The sequence below is a fragment of the Sander lucioperca genome, chromosome 7 (assembly GCF_008315115.2).
Source record: "Sander lucioperca isolate FBNREF2018 chromosome 7, SLUC_FBN_1.2, whole genome shotgun sequence".
In the NCBI taxonomy this organism is placed as follows: Eukaryota; Metazoa; Chordata; class Actinopteri; order Perciformes; family Percidae; genus Sander; species Sander lucioperca.
This window is the reverse complement of record NC_050179.1, coordinates 25,071,556-25,093,653: the sequence shown is the minus strand read 5'-3', so window position 1 is coordinate 25,093,653 and position 22,098 is coordinate 25,071,556. Positions and strand designations below refer to the sequence as shown.

Below are 22,098 nucleotides of genomic sequence, written 5' to 3'. Positions count from 1 at the left end.
ATGTTTTATTGAGGCAGATGTATATTAATGTATAGTTCTAAGGTGACTTGGATACAATGGTGGACAGCATGATCCTTCTAAGCAAAGCTATTTATTTGTAACATAAAAGGAGAATAACCTTCAAAATATAACATTTTGACCTAATTGTACATAACAAGTATAGGACATTATGCAATTAGATGTAAAACTTTTTTTGTTAGTGTGGTAGTGATAACTATGGAAGCTGAGAATGGCAAATTTTGAAATAAAAACAGCTGGAATATTTTTTTTTTTCTTTCATTACCTGCAATCAACACCGCAACAGAGACGCAGGATGAATTTAATGAATATCATTTTTTTTATTATTTCACAATTTCATGGCTACATGATGTTTTGTCCATATTTATTAATGTCATTTATTTCATAATGTCTTAAACATCTAATATTGAAAACAGTTTCCATAAGTTAAAGGGAAATATGTTTGAAACAATAATTAAGATAAGATTATTGTAACACATTATTAGTTGAGAATAGAGGGGTGTCCAACGCGTGTGCTTTGCCAAACAGTAATCGCAAAGAAAACTTGCTCTTTTGACCACAAAAATAGCCCACCTACCTCAGTGTGTGTGTGTTTACAGGCACTTTCTTGTTGCTGTGATTTTTCTCCCCACAGACTCGTGTCTATAGCAGCTGACTACTGTGTGATGCTTTCTGACTCTTTCAATTTAACTTCCTTCTCCTGAACGCTGCAGTTGGTGTGAAAAGCACGATGTTGCGCCGTGGCGGCCTTGACGTGCTCAAGCACGCACGTGGTTAGTGTGTGTCACTACCTTTGTTGCTCTTCTACCTTTCCTCTGTTTTCTCTCTCCTCCTTTGGCCATGCAGGCATCAACAGACAAACACACACTCTCTCTCTTTCACACACACACACACACACACACACACACACACATACACATATATATATATATATATATATATATATATATATATATCCACCTGTCCCATGTTCTCTGTGCCGCTCCTGGCTCCAGCTCCAATTACCTGGTGGCCACGGCAGCAGGGCCGTAAATGGGTTGTAGCACCGAACGAGCATGTCTGCAACGGATCGCCCAGTGGGAGGGAAGGAAGAGGAGGAGGAGGAGGAGGAGGAGGAGGAGGGAGAGAGAGACGGACGAGAAAGAAGACAATGCTGGGCTAGAGATGAGTAGTGAAAAGCGAGGGGATGAAAAACAAGAAGGTTAGACCGAGTAAGATTAGAAAAGATAGGGGAGAGAAATGCAAGACAGGAGAAGAGGAGGTGGTATATCTTTGACCAGCAAGTACTCCGCAAGGCCCGGTTTGTATTACACTGTACAAACCACCCCCTTCACTCTCCCCTCAGGTCGTAGATTCAGAGTTCCCCGGTTCAAGAGCAATAGGAGTAAAAAACCCTTTGTTCCATGTGCAGTAGTCTCACTTTGCCAGGACCTCGTCCACAGAGCTGCGGAGGAAGGTCTGGCTAGTCCACACAGCATTCCGGGATGGGAGAAAAACGTGCTCTGAGGAGCAGTTAACCATAGTCCTCATAAATCCACCAGAGTTTAAAATGCCAACACAAACAAAGCGGAACGTAACGGACATCCGGCCGAAATGAAAGACATCCGGCGGAATTTCCGTCGTGGATACAGACTAGACTAGATGTGCAGTAACTTAATTTGCACATGTAATGTAGAATCTTTAGAGATTGCTCCTGTGGTGTTGTGTAAAATTGTGTTATATATTGTACGTACAGGAAACATTTTATGCACTTCATGTCTTTGTGCTGTTGTCTTTTTGTTTATTCGTAGGTTGTTTGTATGTGTTTTTTTTAATCTTGCACTCCTGACTGCAGATCAAGTTTCCCCATTTGGGATAATAAAGTGACTGAACTGAACCGAACTATAGATTATATATATAAGAGGCACGATGCAAATTTGTCTCAGTTTTGTTAAGTCAATATTTGATACAATTAACATACAGGTGAGGTGGTTTTAATGAGCTACATGTGTGTAAACATTCTGATGGTGGTGGATGTGTGTGAACCCGTTTCTCTCGGGTGTCTGATATCTTTGTATCAGTCTTCATTTTCCCTCCCATCCCACAGCTTCACATTATTAATCTCTGTATGCTGTCACATCGTTACAATTCTGTATGTTTTTCTCCTGTCTTTTGCTCTAATGCCTCTTTTGTCGTCCGTTCCCTCTTGTCTTTTTTTCAGCATGTGAGGAGAAAAGGATAAGAGGAGGAGGAGGAGAAGGAAACCAAGCAGACTAAAGGCCGCGAGTGGGTGAGAATGAAAAGGAGCTGTCATTTCCTACACAGCTTTAAAAAATGATCTTACTGAGCCTAATGCAAAATACAATGTGTGTGATTTATACTAAATAGAAGTAAAAGCAAATTTACGTTGTTGTGGTCTATTTTTGTAGCCAAACACTAAAATGTATAACATCAAAGGAATCGCATCCTGAAAGCCTGCTGGATACATTCAACCGTCTTAATATAAATGTAGCAATACATGAAGTCAAAATGGCTTCTATCTTTAATACCATGTTTTTAAACTGCTCACGAATTGGCAAGGTTAGCACAACTAGAAGTAGAGCAGCTGTCCTGGCTTAATGGAATTTCTGTTGGTTTCATTGAAAATGAAGAACTTCATTTGTTTCGGCAACACGAAACAGTGTTTGTTCCTACGACAGAAAGATATTTGAAAGGTAAATAGGCCCATGCCAGGGTGGATATATAATCTCTCCACCTAGTCCTGGGTCTTCCCCGAGGCCTCTGGCCAGCTGCACCTGTCTGGAACACCTCTGTATGGAGGCGCCCGCAGGGGGCATCCTTACCAGATGCCCAAACCACCTCAACTGGCTCCTTTCGACGCAAAGGAGCAGCGGCTCTACTCCGAGCTCCTCACAGATGACTGAGCTTATCAATCTATCTCTAAGAGAGACGCCAGCCACCCTCCTGAGGAAACCCATTTTGGCCGCTTGTACCCTGGATTAGAGCTGTAATCGGGCCTTAAAAGTTAGGCCCGACAAGGCCCGAGCCCGGCAGAATTCGGCCCGAGCCCGACAGAATTCGGCCCGAGCCCGACAAGTACATTTTGATTGACAGCTATTTTAAAAGCCCGAACCCGTTTACAGCCCGACATTATTCAAATGTGTACAGGTACACAGCTCTTTTGGCTTTTGTCAAGAATGAGTCATTTATACATTTTTTAACATCATTTATTCATGACTAACGTAGGCTATAGGTCACTTGGAAGTTGGAACAAAGAAATAAAATAAGTCCTCCAGAGGCCAGCGTCCATTTCACCTCCATTTTCGCGCTAATCGAAATGCATCACCTGACCGCTCATTTACCGCACAACCCAGAGCGCAAGCCCAAGCCCGGCCCAAATGATTGAAAATTAAGACCAAACCCGACCGAACCTGTCGGATCCCGTCGGGTCCCGTCGGGTTCGGGCAAAGATCTTCAGCTCTACCCTGGATCTCGTTCTTTCGGTCGTGACCCAGCCTTCATGGCCATAGGTGAGGGTAGGAACGAAAATTGACCGGTACATCGAGAGCTTTACCTTCTGGCTCAGCTCTTTTTTCGTCACAATGGTGCGATAAAGTGAATGTAATACCTCCCGCCGCTGCGCCGATCCTCCGGCACAATCTCCCGCTACATTGTCCCCTCACTCACGAACAAGACCCCAAGGTACTTGGACTCCTTTACATTGGGGTAAGGACTCATTCCCTACCCGGAGTAGGCAGTCCATCGGTTTCCTGCTGAACACTTAATTCATGGTTTATAACACACAGACTTAAAGGAGCAGTGTGTAGGATTTAGGGGAATCTATTGGTAAATGTGGAATATATTATGCATGATTATGTTTTCATTAGTGCGTAGCTTCTACGAGATGTTCTAGCTTCTACAAGCTTCTACAACACGCTAGCAAAGAGAGGGCTGAGGGCAGGGGTATCCTGTTAGTTGCAATCTTCATCCTTACCGCTAGATAGCCACTAAATCCTACACACTGGTCCTTGATGGCTATTCTTTAAGTGTTTATTAATGTATTAACAATTAATGAATAATTAATAATACTGAATAACATGATGAATTATATATTACATATCATTATAGTTTAGTTTGTAAGGTACCATTTCAATTATTATCTGTTTATACACATGTAGAAATATTCACGAGCCAGTTTAAAACAAAATCCAAAACATGAGATGATATGTTGAGTTTCAAGACTCACTTCAGTTTAAATTGTCAAAACTCAGGATCCACTTACTAGATTTATGCAGGGCTTTAAGCCGCATCTAATGGCCTTCATCAGCAGAGGGAATTTGCTCAGTTGTCATAAAAAATAAATAAATGCATCTATAAATCAGTAATTTAAATCATAAATTATTTTTTTTCTATTTAAATATAATTCATGAATATATGTAAATAATATAATATATACATGTAATTAATAAATAAATACATACTTCATATTCCCAATCAATGTAAATTAGAAATATTGTATATGATTATTATACTGTTAGTCATTTATCTGTTACAGATGCCTGATTAAACAAGCTTTATTTCTCAACAAAAAGCAAATATATCCTTATATCTCCTTATATTTGCAATACAGTTTGGTATAAACCATTGCTATATTACTGAATAATACATTACAAATGGGAAAGAGCCATATGTCAAAACCTCTCCTGTCCTTTCTGAGTTCTGGAGTAACATATATTATGTCAAAAATACAATTTCATTCATTGTTAATTATAGATCCTTTGACATTTCAATTGAGGCTACGTTGTTTTTCTCTCCAAAAAGCATAATTCTTCCATCCAAATCAGGCCTCCGGTGTAAGATATCATCAACATTCTAGTATTCACCAACAGGAGGTCGAAAGATCCTGGAACTCATTATTCACCGCTAATTGAAACATGAGTTGATGTAGTTATCCGTTGTCCCTGTGAGTACTTTGTATTTAACTCTGACAATCTACATTTTACTACCGGCCATGTCTTATTAACTGAGGCTTGTTGAATGTTGTGGTGATTTGTCTTGGGTTTTATTGTTTTTATTTATTTAAAAGTGTGTGTGTGTGTGTGTGTGTGTGTGTGTGTGTGTGTGTGTGTGTGTGTGTGTGTGTGTGTTTGTGTGTGTGTGTTTTTCACCCCACCTCTACACACAGAACAATAGTGAGAAAAATATTAGATCTATGAGGATATCAAAGACTACCCAGCGGTGAGTGCTGGCAGAGCGGTGCATCCAGTGATAGATTTCACTCCGTACAAGTAAACACATAAAGCAGTATAATGCAACATAGATTATACAGTATACATATATTTAATGGTGGAGGGGAATCAGGAACACCTGAGTCTCTGTGAAAAGTGTCAAACAGGCCTCTACTTACTTTCAGTCATACTGAAGACACCTCAATAACAGATGCTTGTAAATAACAATAACCTCAACATTCAAGTGGTGATTAGGGGAATTTCCTATGCCTCTGAAAGCTACACTGAATTGGTGCTAAATGTCTGACATCTAACAAACATGGATGCTTCATATCAACTAAAAAGCTATCATTCAAGTTATGACAGCCCTATGCTTATTTAGATTATGCAAACGTGTATTTTTCTCCTTATGATTCCATGAATTACACTACATGTATGTATGTATATGTATTAGTGGTAGAGGATGTAGGCTTACTTAAATAATTTAATTAGGTAAAAGTAATAATACCACAATGTAGATATACTTTATCACAAGTAAAAGTCTAGCATTAAAAAGGAAAACACTCAGGTAATAGTACAGTACGCCAGCAAAATGTTCTTAAAATATACTTAAAGTATCAAAAATAAAAGTATTCACTATATGCTCAATGTCACTTGTAATAGTATACATATTTTGGGATTGCTATTATTGATTAGATCAATCTTTGAATTATTAAATATAAAGTGAACAGGCACAGAAAATATAGCTGTTGCACCGTCAAAAATGAATTATAATTAGATTACGTAGTTTTGATCTCTTTACACAAATCTGTGAAAAAAATGCACATATGCAGGTAGATGTAAATCTGGCTTTTGAGCACATTGAAGTCATGTCTATGGTATTTGGTCCTGCAATTTTGGGGGTTTTACAAAGCAAGGAAGAGTTTAAGTTCTACATTGGTGGATATATGTATTGGGTGATTCCAGTATATATTTTTTAGAGCTGATATGTTTAGTTTTGACTACTTTTAGGCCAGTAAATCAAAGATTCATTATTGTCCAAACTGGGTTTTATACCTGGTAGTGTGGAGAAGACTTTGTGACAGCATTTAAATCTTTATCTTGGGTACAGCCCTGAAATCCACCAGTCATTTATAGAATTAAATCAAATCCAATTTTTCTTTAAAGGTCCCATGGCATGAAAATTTCACTTTATGAGGTTTTTTAACATTAATATGAGTTCACCCAGTCTGCCTATGGTCCCCCAGTGGCTAGAAATGGTGATAGGTGTAAACCAAGCCCTGGGTATCCTGCTCTGCCTTTGAGAAAATGAAAACTCAGATGGGCCGATCTGGAATCTTCCCTTTATGACATCATAAGGGGAAGGTTACCTCCCCTTTCTCTGCTTTGCCCACCCAGAGAATTTGGCCCGCCCATGAGAAAGAGAGAGACATTATGGCTTGCAAACAAGCGAAGCATGGCAGTTGGTCAAGGCCACACCCCCACCCTCCACCTTGCCCCCCCTCTCTCCTCCTCAATAGCATTTAAAGCTACAGACACAGAAATGGCACATCCTAAGGAAAGCTCATTGTGGGACTGGCTCTAGTGGCTGTAATTCTGCACCAAGGCTGAATTTCGGGAAATAGACTACAGATACAGTATTAGGGGACCACTAAGGCCTATATAAAAGCATCCAAAAAGCAGCATGTCATGGGACCTTTAAAGCTGCTATAATCAATATTTTACATTAACATGAAATCAAATAACTACTTACTTACTACTAAGCTACTAAACCCAAAGAGAATTATCACCTGACTGCAGTTCCCCTCAGCTCTAAGGGGTATTTATACATTTCTCAGCTCATTATTTTGGTTATCCAGCTTGAAACTTTACTTTTTTTGTTTTCAATGTAAAAGCTCTAAAAACCAACTGTATGCTATGGTACGACAGACATATTGAAAGACTATAGCTGATGAACATATGGAGCATTTAGCAGCTTAAGAGCCAGATATTTCCCACAGGAGACTGTGGATAGACACACACAGCTAAAAGGAAAGCAAAGATTTGATTTACATTCATCAGTTGGCCAGAAACATGACTCCAAAGGAATGCTAATATTTCTCCATATCTGCAGGATGCCTAAATAAGCAATTGTTTGCTGACAAATTTGCTATATGAATTTAAAAGTTGATACAATTTCAGTATTTAAATAAGCAATTGTTTGCTGACAAGTTTGCTATATGAATTTAAAAGTTGATACAATTTCAGTAGCTTGTTTCAGCTGCCCCCAAGTGACCAAGTCAGTTAAGTATCTTCCAGCCAGCCAGTGTTAATGGTTTTGCCCTAAAACCCCTCTATAACATGCCTTGGTGTGAACATCACCTATTCCACACCGCAGATAACATAAACAGACTTGTTAGACTACTGTAATTAGAAATAGCCATACTGGAATTACAGATAGCACCATCCAGTAATCTATACCACGAGTAGGCTAACGCTAAGATGTGTTCGGCTCCATGACCATGTGAATAAACGTGATGTTTCCTAGATAATGCTCGTCTGCCTTAAAGGAGAAATCCGGCGCAAAATTAACCTAGGGTTTAATAAGACATTTGTACTGAGTCGACCGTTCCCTTGGATATGTTTTCATGCTAATGTGACCAGTTTTAGCGTAAACCGCTAATTAGCTTATAATGCTAGTCGTCGGGGCACTGGTAAAGTAAAAAGAAATCGCTATTTCTATACCACTAACAAGGCTCAAAATAGCGCCACACTTCCACGGTAGCATAATGAGGGTCCCTACATGTAAACCGAGGCATTGAGAACTTTGTAAGTGTACAGACAGTTTATGAAAAAGATAGTTTATAAAGACTGTACTGTTCACATATACAGGCAGGCGCCATCTTGGGAAAACGATCGTGACCTTCGGTTTACATGTAGGGACCCTCATTATGCTACCGTGGAAGTGTGGTGCTATTTTGAGCCTTGTTAGTGATATAGAAATAGCGATTTCTTTTTACTTTACCAGTGTCCTGACAACTAGCGTTATAAGCTAATTTGCGGTTTGCGCTAAAACTGGTCACATTCGATTAGCATGAAAACATATCCCAGAGAACGGTCGACTCGGTACAAAGTGTTATTAACCCCTAGGTTCATTTTGCGCCGGATTTCTCCTTCAACAATGCAGTGTGTTGTGTGAACAGTTAACTTCAATTAATATTGTATGTGGCTTTTTTTTTTTTTTTGCAGGGTACAAATGTTCCACCAAAACAAGTTCCTTCCCAGGACTATTTTGCAGAGCCACCGTTGCTGCATCCAGAGCTTAGTGCTGCCCAAGACGATTGTGATTGTTAGAAATCCAAAACAACCCAGAGCATTTGTTTCTCCTATCCCAGAATGTATGTGTGGAGGAGTCAGGCCTTGCTCCACAGCACTGTGGAGATAGGTCTCGCAATGCAAGATTACGATTAGCCCTGCTTGGCCCATGGCCAATCAGTGGGCCATAAGTAGCTGAAAACTGGTCCCAACATAGACCCCCGAGGCGTGATCAAAGACCGAAGTGACAATGGATATGCAACTGGCCTTGGCACGCACAAGCTCAACCGCATTTTGCGCGGTAGTTAAAAGGTGGCTAATCTGTGCTAATAGCTCACATTATATTTCACTTAAATTTTAAACCCCTGTGCTAGACAAAATTTTGATTACAGTTCAGATACAGTAGCAACACCTTACTGAATGAACAAAATATTAGAGACATCTTCCTGATATTGAGCTATAGATCTATAAGTCCCAGTGTAACTCATTGTGCCTCTATAATTACAGTACGTCTTCCTGTTTGGATTTAGTCAAGAAATTCAGCGAGGGATTGTAGCTTCCATCGAAAGTAAGTTTTTCTCAATCATTCCAGAAAAAAAGATCCGTTGTTGCACCTCACGTCAGTTTACAGTCCATGCATCCTGCATTCTTAGCTGTAAACATGACGTCACATGACAGGTAACTCATTCCTTGGACAGCTTTGGTGACCCCTCATCCTGCCTCATCAGCGGTATACAGACCTGCAGGAGAGAATTTGCACTGGTAGGCATTATTTATTCTTTCTTTGGTCTCCATAATAGCGGCATACTGTTTTTGACTCAAACAAAGGTCTGTAAATGTTCCTCTGTCTTCTTTCTGTCTTCTTACTCACTGCTGTGTGTGTTTTTCCATGTGTCCATATTTTCTTTCTTTCTTCTTTCTTCTTTCTTGTTTTCTTTTATAGGATGTGGGGGAGAGGGTGTGTGTGTGTGTGTGTGTGTGTGTGTGTGTGTGTGTGTGTGTGTGCGTGTGTGTGTGTGTGTGTGTGTGTGTGTGTGTGTGTGTGTGTGTGTGTGCGTGTGCGTGTGTGCGTGTGCGTGTGTGTGTGTGCGTGTGTGTGTGTGTGTGTGTGTGTGTGTGTGTGTGTGTGTAAATGGGTAAGTGACTGTTTGGGTATGTGTTCAACACCAGTCCCACATTCCGCATCACCATTCATCTCAATTTAACAGTGCTCCATGTGTGACACGTTGCTGTGTGTGTGTGTGTGTGTGTGTGTGTGTGTGTGTGTGTGTGTGTGTGTGTGTGTGTGTGTGTGTGTGTGTCCGTGTGTGTGTGCCGCCATCAGAGCCTGTAGATGTATAAATCATTGGTCCAGATTACAGCTGTTTTATTATTCATGATGCAGGCCTTTTATTGCCAGCAATATTTATCTCTTTGCGATCTCCCATGACCTGCAAGAGAAAGGGGGAGAAGGAATAAGTCAATGTGTTCCTGTGTTTGGAGGGGGTGGGAGGCTTTAGCTGAGCTGTACATAAATAAATTTGTTAAGTGGGCCGGTGTGGTTGAGTATTTGTGTGTGAGCATGTGTGGTGTTACCTTCGATTCTCCCACCATGAGGCCCAGACACCACAGGCAGCAGTCCTGCATAACACATTCTGCTTTTCCCTCTCTTTCGCTGTTCTTTCTCTTCACATATGCATCTTCTGCTTGTTCCATTCTGTCCCTCTGTCTCCCATACAGTATTATTTTTCTTTGTTATGACATTTCTGATTCTCCCTGTCCTTACTATAATTGAAAAAGTTAGGTATTGAATGAATCAATTAAGAGTGCATGTGTATTTCACATGCCGTAAGTGAAGGTCCACTGTATAATCTGTCATTCCTTCATAATCCTTTTATAAAATAGTAATGTTGATCTGTTTCCCGCCTTTCTCTGAAACACAGAAAAATTCTACTTTATTCAGATGTTGTAGATCAGAGGTGTCAAACTCATTTTAGTTCACGGGCCACATATCCCAAATTTGATCTCAAGTGGGCCAGACCAGTTAACCACTCCAGGAAGATCAGAAACTTTATCTGCCACAGAGTTTCTTGTTGATGTTGGCAAACGCAAGTTGCTTCTGCTACAACAGCGTTCTAAGGCCATTGTAGGAAAAAAAAATAATGTTACAGACCCGGAGAGTGGGGAAATATTTCGAGAAAACCTCAGGATTTCTAAGATTAAAGTCGTAAATTTACGGAAAAAGAAATTGGTTATTCTCTGAGATTAAAGTCGTACATTTGGAATTGGAATTAATTACTTCTCTGCAATTTACACACTTTGCAAAGTCATCCAGTGGGCCTGATTGGACCCTTTGGCGGGCCGGTTCTGGCCCACGGGCTGTCTGTTTGACACCCCTGTTGTAGGTGATAGATTAATTGGGCATTTGACCGATTTTAGCCCCAACCACTGAACTGTGGCTAGTTACTCATTCTGTTACTAAGTCCATTCAAATCACTTTGGTACAGTTTCAACCTCTAACGGCTGATGGTGGGACGTTTGGTCTTTTTTTCCCATTTGCAGATTTGACCTGACCTCCAATGTTTAGCAGACATGGCTGAACAACTCGATTACCAGACAAGAATCTTAATATTATACAATTCTGCAAACACCAGATTATGTTCAATGACAGTAATTATTGTTGTTTTCTGTAATATCTGTATGTGGCAACTACCGTATGGTATCATAAGGGAAAGATGGTGTGAATGGCAAATAAACATACGGTTATGGGGCAGTTCGAGTTAGGCAACTAAAACACTAAAGTTAGGAAAAGATTGTCGTTAGGGTTAATAACTACGCAAACGTTACGTGCTCCCGTCTTCTGCATGAAAGTCAGTTGTGCTACATGCCTATGCAGCATTGTGAACATTGTTCTAGAAGGCGCGGACTAGAGCCCTACGCAGGGCTGTTTTCTTAATCCTGCTCCTGCCCACTCCCAGCGGATTTCTGACCATTACCGCCCGTTCCCGCAGTGTGTGAGTTCTGTTCCCGCCCGTTACCTCAGTGTGTGTGTTGGGTCCCACCCACACTGCAGACATTACATCGATTGTCAATAGATTGACCATTGATTTTGTGTCTTTTCCCCTCCCGCAGGGAAACTAGTTATTTTAGTGTGTAGGATTAATATATATGCATACCTGTCGGTAATAAGTAGCAAAATTACGTTCTAGTGCATTATTACATTTATTCATTCATTCAAGTGCAATAATTACGTAGGCCTTTTCTAGTGCAAAAAGGGCAAAGTGACATTGTATTCATTTATTTATTTCACTTGTTTTAGAGCGTGTTGTTGGCTGTGGTTTGTTTTGCTCATTGGCGGGGGTGCAGTGACCCGGGAAAGAAATGAGAGAGAGGGGGTAGAGGAGTGTTAATAAAGCGTTTGGCTGGTGTTCAACTGGATGCTACGTGTGCGTTGCTGATTTTCTTACGAAACCTAGCTAGGCGAGCCTAAGTCGGTTACAGCACTGATCAGGAGCAGCGCTCCAAAATCCCAGGACCCGCTGTCTATTTTTGGACCGTCTGCTCCAGCCGCAGCCCCTGTCAAAACTGCCCGCTCCCGCGACATTTGCGGAATTCTAATCCCAATGCAGTCCTCTAGCGCTGACCTTTCCAGTTGCCTCTCTGTCAGCTCCGGAAAATGTTTGTATGTTTTATTTTATTTATCTATTTTACAAATATTAGTCCTGCCTACTCTCCTAGCCTCCTGCTAACCTCCTGCCGACTCTGCTAGCCTGGGCTAGCTAGCCAGCTGTCTCAAGTTTTCAAAGGTAAACAACACAAAGGTGGACACGATGAGCTCCAGCTAGCAAGACCAGATCTCTGCAGTCATCTCATGACTATGAGTCTCTGATCAGGCAACACGTTCTCACATTCATCTTGTAAAATATGAACGCTTGGTCAGGTGCCTTTGTCGTTCTTATTGACGCTAAAAGTCTTCTTTAGCGCTTTAAGTAAACGCACTTGGTCGGGATTATTGCCGTCCCTTTAGCGCTATAAGTAAACACGCTTGGTCGGGACTATTGCAGTCCCTTTTGACGAAGTTATGTTAAGGAAAAGGTCGTGGGTGGGCTTACGGTTCCATGACACGCGGGAGGAAAGAAAAAAGCGACTATAGCAAGCGTGACAAGCGGGACGCCAACCCCGCTCTCCTGGGTGAAAGTCCTGTGTTTGTTTGACCCATCCACCACCGAATGTGACTTATCTCCTGGGCATCCTGCTGGTCGGTGTGCAGGCGTCGGGCGGTAAGCTAGGTGGCCTACGTACCTGCGTCAGTTTCCAGCAGGATGTCAGGAGCTGTGGTGTACTTTCACCAAGACTTAGCTGGATCCTGGTGACTCTTTTTCTGTGTGCCGATCTGACCACATTTTGCTTTATGATGAATCATGCACAAGTTGAAGGAGCTAATGGGAGAACATGTTACGGGAAATGTGACAAATAAAAATGTATTGATTGATTGTTGATTGATTTATTGATTAATTGAATGATTGATTGATTGATTGATTGATTGATTGATTGATTGATTGATTGAACAGCCCAACCTCCGCACTCATCACATTTTTCGCCACGCTAAATTTTAGGCACACTACTTCCTGAATAGCATTCCACTGCAGGAGCCAATCCGCTTCTTTTCTAGCTTGTATGCCAACGTGTCTCGCTCGCAGCTCTTTTATTGCATCTTTATGCACCAAGCCTATATTTGCCAGACCAGCTTGCATCTCGAAAGAGTGAAATTGCGAATGTTTGATAATTACTATATGTATTGGCATGAAATTGATATTTAATTATGCATTTAATGTGTTACTGACTTTGTGGCTACATAGTTTTGGAAGGAAATCCTCTGCTCTTTCAGGGAGCTCTCACAGAATCTGAGCAGCAACAAGGACAAGGAAGAAAGCATGCTGCGTACAGAACTTAAAACAAGTACAGACAGAAGATAATCTGTTACTGCATTGATCATAAATTAGCTATGTAATATGCCTGTAAAACTCAAAAAATATCAGCAAAAGAATACTGGAAAAGTGGCTGCTGAAAAACAAACTGCTGGAAGATGCGAGGGGCTAAGTGTTTTGCTTACAGGTTGATTCATATACAAATTAATAATGTCAGCTTCCTCTGGGCTCTCTTTAATGTTCTACTATTAGGTTTTATTTGCTTTTTGATTCATTTTCAAGTGCAGCCAGAATTTAAGTAATTATTAATAAAGATCTAAGACTTACTTCTGCCTTACAGGCGTTCGCTTGAATCTTCCTTTGGATGTTCAAACTATCACTGCAAAATTCAACTTGCGTCGATTCTGCTGGGTTTTCATTTTGTGTAGTGAGGCCAATTTAACTAAGTGCCAATATACTGTAGCCTGTCTGTCCCTGACTCTCTCTCTCTCACGCTCCACATCTATCACACACACACACACACACACACACACAGTCAAGTGGAACCAAAGAGGAGCATGTGTCGCAGGTCAGCCTCTCTTTCACCTCACAGGTGGCAGTCACAGCTGTTCACACACACACACACACACACACACACACACACACACACGCACACAAAAATACTGTACATCTGTAACTGCAGTATGGAGCCCCCTGGTGAAATAGAGAGGGAATGGGTGATTTTTCACTGGCAGTCTTTTTTCTATATTTAGACTTTTAATATTTGCACTGACAACAACTTGACCTAAATTTGACATTTATTTAATTGTCAAATGTGTCATGTGTTTTCCAATGGGCTTGAATTTTAAATGATGAGTTAATACACTGACTTTCCTGCCATTCTTTTGTCTACCTGTTCAGAAAAAGTGGCTGATAAGTATAATGTATTTTACACAAAGCCACTGGCATAAATCCTGCCAAAAAGCTCTGTAGAATGACAGCACAACACAACACATCAACACTGCTAAAATGACAGTTAAACTAAGCAGTACGCTACAGTGAACAGTGAATATTGCTGTCACCTCTGTCTCCGTCTTTCTCCCCCTCTCTTCACATAATCCAGCACAATGAACTTTAATAAAGACAATATGCCTTTGTTGTGTGGGTCTGGACCTCAAATAATGAAAAATATTGATTTGAAACATCTTTAAGTCGATATTACTCTTTGTCATCAGGGAGCACGGACAGAAGAGCGCTAAGTATACCATTCTGAAGCTTACAGTACCATCTAGTGGCTGATGATGATGAAAGGTTGGAAAATAGGGATTGTAGCAACAATGGGTCATTGGCCTGTGTCTTTCAAACTAGAATCCTATGTATGTATGAGGAAGAATCTGTTGACCATGTCATTATATTTAGATCCTTTTAACGTCTAATGTGTTAGTAGATGTGCATTAATCACAATTTATTCAGTGTGAGGCTGTCAACTGCCCTCTACTTTAAATGTACCCAGATTTCTTCTGGCATTCTTGGTATCGTGAGCTCTAAAAGCATCACTCATGTGAAAAACATGAATTTGATATGGTTCTTCATCTAAATGTATCTTTTATTTATTAAAAGGCAATTTCTTTTTTATTGGCCTGATTCCCATGAAGAGACTTTTCTTTGATAAGTAGTGAGCTGAAAAAGTATTAAAGTGCTCATACTATGCTCATTTTCAGGTGCATATTTGTATTTACAGGTTATATCATGTTAGGAAAATTATGATTTACATACTTTTCCTCTTGTTATTTATTAAACTGTTTGCATAAGAATACCATATTATACTGATTACTCTAAACAAGATACCATGGAGCCATCGTCAGTCCTTGTGAAAGGCACAGGATGTTTCTGAGGGCAGAGCAGGCAGGGGAGATTCCCAGCCTGAAGATAAAATGGCGACATTGACTTTGTTATGACCATAGACTTTGTATTACATTCCACGTTGTATTACAAAAGCTGTTGTAAGAGAGTGTTTCGTTAGTCACTTCTGTACTTATGCAGTGAGTACTGTAACTGGCTCCTTGTTGTGTTGGCAAATAAAAATGAACTTTGATGTAACTTCAGTGGTTCTATCTAGCCTTTGATAATGTAATTAATCTAACATATCAGAATAGGTTTATATGGTTTAATTTTCAAAAAACATCATATTTTTGTTGTTCGTCACGGAAGTAAAGGCTGGACTACAATAGAGCTGTTTGGAGCAGTTTGTGAACAGTGTTTTCTGTTGGCGATGGTAAGTCCCTTTGGGGTGGACTTTGGGCTTTTTCACTTTATAAACCTATAACGTGCACAAAAACGATACAAATAAACTAAGAACATGTGGTGCTGTCTGAAGTCAAACGAGTGAAATCAAAAGTAGATTACGCTCTAAATTTGCATTGCAATACATGTCTCATCTCAACCGATCTTTACACATTTAACAGATTTTTAACTGATTCACGACGCATCGTGTGTTTGACCTTAAAAAGGAAGCCGTTGATCTTTATCTATTAGGACATGTTTGTTAAAAAAGCATGAAACCATGCTGTAGAAGTGGTTGTTTAAGGATATATTCAACTCACCACAAGATTACAAGCTTTAGCCACAATTCACTGTCACCTTGCTGCTGTTGCCTCCAGGCCCTTAGCAGCAGTTACGCATGTCACAGCTTCCTGTAGAAAGTGTAACACACAAAGATGGAAAATGTTCTTCAATCTGTCAGCTAAATTAAAGGCTGTAACATACCAGTGCTGAATATCACTGACAGTAATTACACTCTGTCATCAGATAACTGGAAACATCAGCAGTATATCATCACTGTCGGGCAAAAACCTTGTATCTCCATATTTCGTCAATTTAATTATTTTTCATGAATGCTATTGGTCTAACTTTATGTCTGTCTGTGGGTTTTACAAATATTTAAACAGTGACAAGTCAATTTGTATTTCGTCTGAGATAAAAAGCTCAATAAAATATTTTCAAATTGCCCGACAGCGACAATATTGTAGTATATGTAGCATGGTGGTTTATTATTGTTATTATTCACGTGAAAAAAAAAATGAACTAATGGGTTAGGGACTGTAGGCAAATTATTGGGTGGGGGACAGACAAATGGGAGAAAGAACCAAAGCATAAGGAATCTAAGAAAGCAATTTAAGCATTATCTGCTTAATGGAATGATAGACCCAAAGGGTCAATAATAGGACGTGAAATTGCCAAATGTATTATTTTGATTTAAATGTATGGCAAACATAACATGTGAGAGAAAACAGCATGTCCTGTTTATTCCTGCCATTCTCTATTTTTGAACTAGTAAATGAAAGGTTATTCGACTACCACTGTCACAGAATGAATGAGCCGTGGGCACAGACAGCTATCGTGTCGATGTTGATATATATTGATATAGATCTATTTTTTATTCTATTCTATTTTTTGATCTCTTTTACAACAAATTTAGCAAGAGACAAATGAAATAAAAAATAATAAAAAGACCTTCCCCTGCTCACCCACAGAAATCCAACTATCCTCCATTCAGACGTAATACATAATCCTCCTACTTTTTTGAACCCACTCTGCCCAACCCCCCAATATGTCTGTACAGTCCCTCTGATCTGGTCTCAAAACATCTGGCCAAAGGACTACAGTTGAAAATTAGCCGGCTGGCTAACACTGACACATTTACAGAGATGTTGATCAAAGGGAAACTACCGGGTTTTTTTTTAACCTGGACCCTATTTTCCTATGTGTATGTGTCTAAGTGAATGATGGAAACAACCATCTTTGACATTGATCCAGTATTAAGCAAGATCGCTGCAGTTGGCAGCAGCGAAATAAGCTACAATGTAAGTTAAAAGGGCAATTGTGCAGCTTGTATTTACCTTCACAATAGTGCTCGTTTTTGCCACCGACAGGCTCAGATTAATATTCTAAGTGTCTGACAACATTATGGAAAGGATTTCTAAGGAGGTCGACATTTCTGTTCAAGAGTAAGATCCTTTTTTAAACATAAAAACATCCGCGAAATTGCGTTTGCTAAACCCACCAGACTCCATGTAAATAAACAGTAATTTTAGTTATCATAAAATGCACTTCATTCAAAGGCGACAGAAACTAAATAAAACTATGAAAAGCCGTTTTGGGTCGTCTTTCCACTTTTTCAACCATCACAACTCTAGTTTTGGTTGAAATAAACACAGAGTTTACCGATTTACATGTGAAAATATGTTGGCTCTATACACGCTAAAAGGATTGCTTTTTTAAATGGAGTCTGGTGGCTTTAGCGCGAGCAACTTCAGAGCTGTTTCTGGTTAAACAGAAAGGTTTAGGGTATCTCTGTAGGAATCCTTTCCATAATGTTCGTCAGACACTTAGAATATTAATCTGAGCCTGTCAGCGGCAAAACAAGCACTTTTGTGAAGGTAAATGCAAGCTGGACAATTGCCCTATTAACTTACATTGTAGCTTGTTTCACCGCTGCCAACTGCAGCGATCTTGCTTAATACTGGAGTCAAAGATTGTTGTTCCCATCAGTCACTTAGACACAAAAACATAGAAAAATAGGGTCCAGGTTAAAAAAAACGGTAGTTACCCTTTAATGTGTGTTGTCCTTTATAAATAAATGTTTAAGAAATGTTTCGAACTTAGGAAGTGGCAACAAATAATGGCATGGCAACAGGAGCGGAACGGATATATCACAGCAGCAAGTTGACTATTTTTAATAACTGTATTTTTGAATATTGGCCCTTATGAAGGTCTAATGACTAAAAGTTTGACTTTATTATAAAATACTTGCATTGGAAGTGCATGCGCAGAGCCTTCCATTCTCAGTGTTTTTCAATGGTCTTTGAACTTCTTGTACCTTGCCATTATTTCATGAGTGTGATGATCTTTTTAAAAGTGCATACATAATGCAGTTACATTTTTAAATGAAAAACATTTCAAGTCAACAGGGTCAAATGAGTGATGGTAAGGGTGGAAACAGGTGGGAGTTGGCCTACTGTAAGTGTAGGTGCAGTCTCAGCAGAGTGATGACGAGCTTCTGGGCTCTGACTGTATTTAGTGGAGAATGTGGTTTTACAAAAAAAAGGATTTCTTTTTAAATTTAGCCTTTCGTGATAACCTGACTGAATAAAACATATGGGATGGCACTTACTAGTGTGGCAAATGCATAGTTTCCCTCACCCTACTAACCCTTTCTTTTAAAGTTAGGCTAAGAAACAGCTTTAAAAAATGAGAAATATCACATTTTCAATTTATAAAATTCATAAGCAATAAGACACCCATCCTCAATTCAGTAGAAGACTTGACGCATGGTAGGTTGAAGAGAGGCTGAGTGAGGTGTTTATTTTTGATGGATGAGTACATGGTTTGCGTTACGTTACTACTATCTTTTTTTTTTAAGATTATTTTTTGGGGCATTTTTAGGCCTTTATTTCCACAGGACAGATGAAGACATGAAAGGGGAGAGAGAGGGGGAAATGACATGCAGCAAATGACATACTGCGTCGAGGAGTAAACCTCTACATATGTGCGCCTGCTCTACCAACTGAGCTAACTCGGCCGCTCGTTACAACTATCTTAGTCTATATCCACTACGTTCCACTTCTGGGATTGTTCAGGTGACACCGGAAATTCCGCCAGATGTCTTTCATATCGGCCAGATGTCCGTTACCTAGAGACTTCTACTATCATAACATCTTCTTCCAGTTCCATCATCCAAACTGCTTAATTTCAACTTCACTTTTGCTTACTTCTTCAGAGTACATACTGTCTGATAACAAGGGCCACATTTATCATTCTTGCTTGTCAAAACAAACAGAGAATGATCCCAGAAGGGGAGATGAGAGAAGACAGGACGTTTATATGAAAAATGGTGTCTTAGGTTTTAGAGCTGCAAAATTGCTATAGTAGCATCTTTAAATTGGTACAGAATTAATTACCATTTCTGGCAGCTGTACAGTTAAAAAAAATTATTCCATATAAAATGTCATCACTTGGCATCTGTTTCTGTTTCCATCTTCTAAATGTTAAAAATGTGGTTGCTGCTTGTTTGCTTTGTAAGCTGTGAAACGTGTTACAAGAAGTGTGAATAATTATACTGATTTCATGTCAGTTTTCTTGGGGTGTCTCCATCATCATTTACATGAATCAATCAATCAATCAAACTTTATTTATAGAGCCCTTTAAAACAACCAAAGTTGACCAAAGTGCTGTACAGAAGAATAAATAAAGTCATAAAGTACATAACTCATACAGGCATAAAATACAAACAGAATACATTAAACCATCAATAAACACATGGATATCAATGTCATCTCACTTTTACACACTGACAATGGTAAAATAGCATGTCTTGTAATTGACATCTTGACTTTGGCTTTTGATTCGGTATGTCAAGTACTGCACAAACTTTTCCAAAACAAGATTTTTACATTTTTGATTCATGTTTATGATCATTAAAATTGACTTGAGAAACACAGCACAGCACGTATAAACATTGTACCTTAAAGGTCCTATAACATGCTGCTTTTTGGATGCTTTTATATAGGCCTTAGTGGTCCCCTAATACTGTATCTGAAGTCTCTTTTATATAGACCTTAGTGGTCCCCTAACTGTATCTGAAGTCTCTTTTATATAGACCTTAGTGGTCCCCTAATACTGTATCTGAAGTCTCTTTTACATAGGCCTTAGTGGTCCCCTAATACTGTATCTGAAGTCTCTTTTATATAGGCCTTAGTGGTCCTCTAATACTGTATCTGAAGTCTCTTTTATATAGGCCTTAGTGGTCCCCTAATACTGTATCTGAAGTCTCTTTTATATAGGCCTTAGTGGTCCCCTAATACTGTATCTGAAGTCTCTTTTATATAGGCCTTAGTGGTCCCCTAATACTGTATCTGAAGTCTCTTTTATATAGACCTTAGTGGTCCCCTAATACTGTATCTGAAGTCTCTTTTATATAGACCTTAGTGGTCCCCTAATACTGTATCTGAAGTCTCTTTTATATAGGCCTTAGTGGTCCCCTAATACTGTATCTGAAGTCTCTTTTATATAGGCCTTAGTGGTCCCCTAATACTGTATCTGAAGTCTCTTTTATATAGGCCTTAGTGGTCCCCTAATACTGTATCTGAAGTCTCTTTTATATAGACCTTAGTGGTCCCCTAATACTGTATCTGAAGTCTCTTTTATATAGGCCTTAGTGGTCCCCTAATACTGTATCTGAAGTCTCTTTTATATAGGCCTTAGTGGTCCCCTAATACTGTATCTGAAGTCTCTTTTATATAGACCTTAGTGGTCCCCTAATACTGTATCTGAAGTCTCTTTTATATAGGCCTTAGTGGTCCCCTAATACTGTATCTGAAGTCTAATTCCCAAAATTCAGCCTTGGTGCAGAATTACAGCCACTAGAGCCAGTCCCACAATGAGCTTTCCTTAGGATGTGCCATTTCTGTGTCTGTAGCTTTAAATGCTATTGAAGAGGAGAGAGAGGGGGCAAGGTGGAGGGTGGGGGTGTGGCCTTGACCAACTGCCATGCTTCGCTTCTTTTCAAGCCATGATGTCTCTCTCTTTTTCTCATGGGTGGGCCAAATTCTCTGGCCGGGCAAAGCAGAGAAAGGGGAGGTAACCTTTCCCCTTATGATGTCATAAAGGGAAGATTCCAGATCGGCCCATTTGAGCTTTCATTTTCTCAAAGGTGGAGCAGAATACCCAGGGCTCGGTTTACACCTATCACCATTTCTAGCCACTTGGGCACCATAGGCAGGCTGGGGGAACTCATATTAATGTTGAAAAACCTCATAAAGTGAATTTTTCATGCCATGGGACCTTTAAGATTTCAGTATGTGTCCAGAGTTTTACGTGAAACAAATACACTGCACTAACAAAATGAATGTTCCTTTGCTACTGCCTTAGATGTCATTAGTGTGTGTGTGTGTGCGTGCATGCGTGCGTGTGTGTGTGTGTGTGTGTGTGTGTGTGTGTGTGTGTGTGTGTGTGTGTGTGTGTGTGTGTGCGTGGGCAGGCATTTGGCTTGCAGATGTGCTCAGTCAGTTTTGACAGATTTTGCACCAAACCTACTGAGAAAACTTTTCATTTTAATGCCAACTGAACTGAAAACACTTTATTACAAAGTGCATAGTGTTTGACCACCGTTTAAATGTCAAGACCACAAACAGACAAAAGCTACAAGTGACCGAAATGAATTAGTAGAGAGTTCAGTTGTCGGCAGTCAGAGAAGCAAACATAATGTACTGATAAATTACAATATATATTTTTTTGTTCTATCATTATGATAAATTTCAGCATTTACGGTTAGGGTTTGCCATTTTTATTGTCTCATCACATGATCAAATGGAGACTTGACATTAGACAACATCAACATACTGTACATATTACACATGAAAATACAAAAGAAAATAATAAATTATTCATTTCAGGGGTGCAAAAATTTCAGCAAAAAGACGCTGTTTTGAATACAGTTATAATAATAAAAGTAATTTCGTTCATGCTTTACATTTCTGTGTTTTGCCGATTGACAATAAAAGGATTCTTAAATCTTTGAGCTCTGATCTAAACACAGCATATGTTTGTGCCTGTCAGTGTCACTTCACCACCATGTTGGTTACACCCATCTGCAAACTGTTGGTCTGAAGGGGAGGGAACAAGGAAATGTGTGG

At 39.7% G+C, this 22,098-nt stretch overlaps 2 long non-coding RNA genes across 2 annotated transcripts; both read right to left on the bottom strand.

Annotated features, from left to right (window-relative positions):
- Positions 1-1,778: 1,778 nt before the first annotated feature.
- Positions 1,779-20,832, bottom strand: LOC116046463. Its single transcript, XR_004104147.1, has 3 exons — positions 20,822-20,832; positions 5,365-5,372; positions 1,779-1,889 (listed from the first exon to the last, which is right to left on the bottom strand). It is a non-coding gene; the product is annotated as an uncharacterized LOC116046463 (long non-coding RNA).
- On the bottom strand, positions 14,157-20,006 carry LOC118495450. The gene is made up of 3 exons (XR_004897877.1): positions 19,922-20,006; positions 18,459-18,464; positions 14,157-14,168 (listed from the first exon to the last, which is right to left on the bottom strand). It is a non-coding gene; the product is annotated as an uncharacterized LOC118495450 (long non-coding RNA).
- Positions 20,833-22,098: the final 1,266 nt, after the last annotated feature.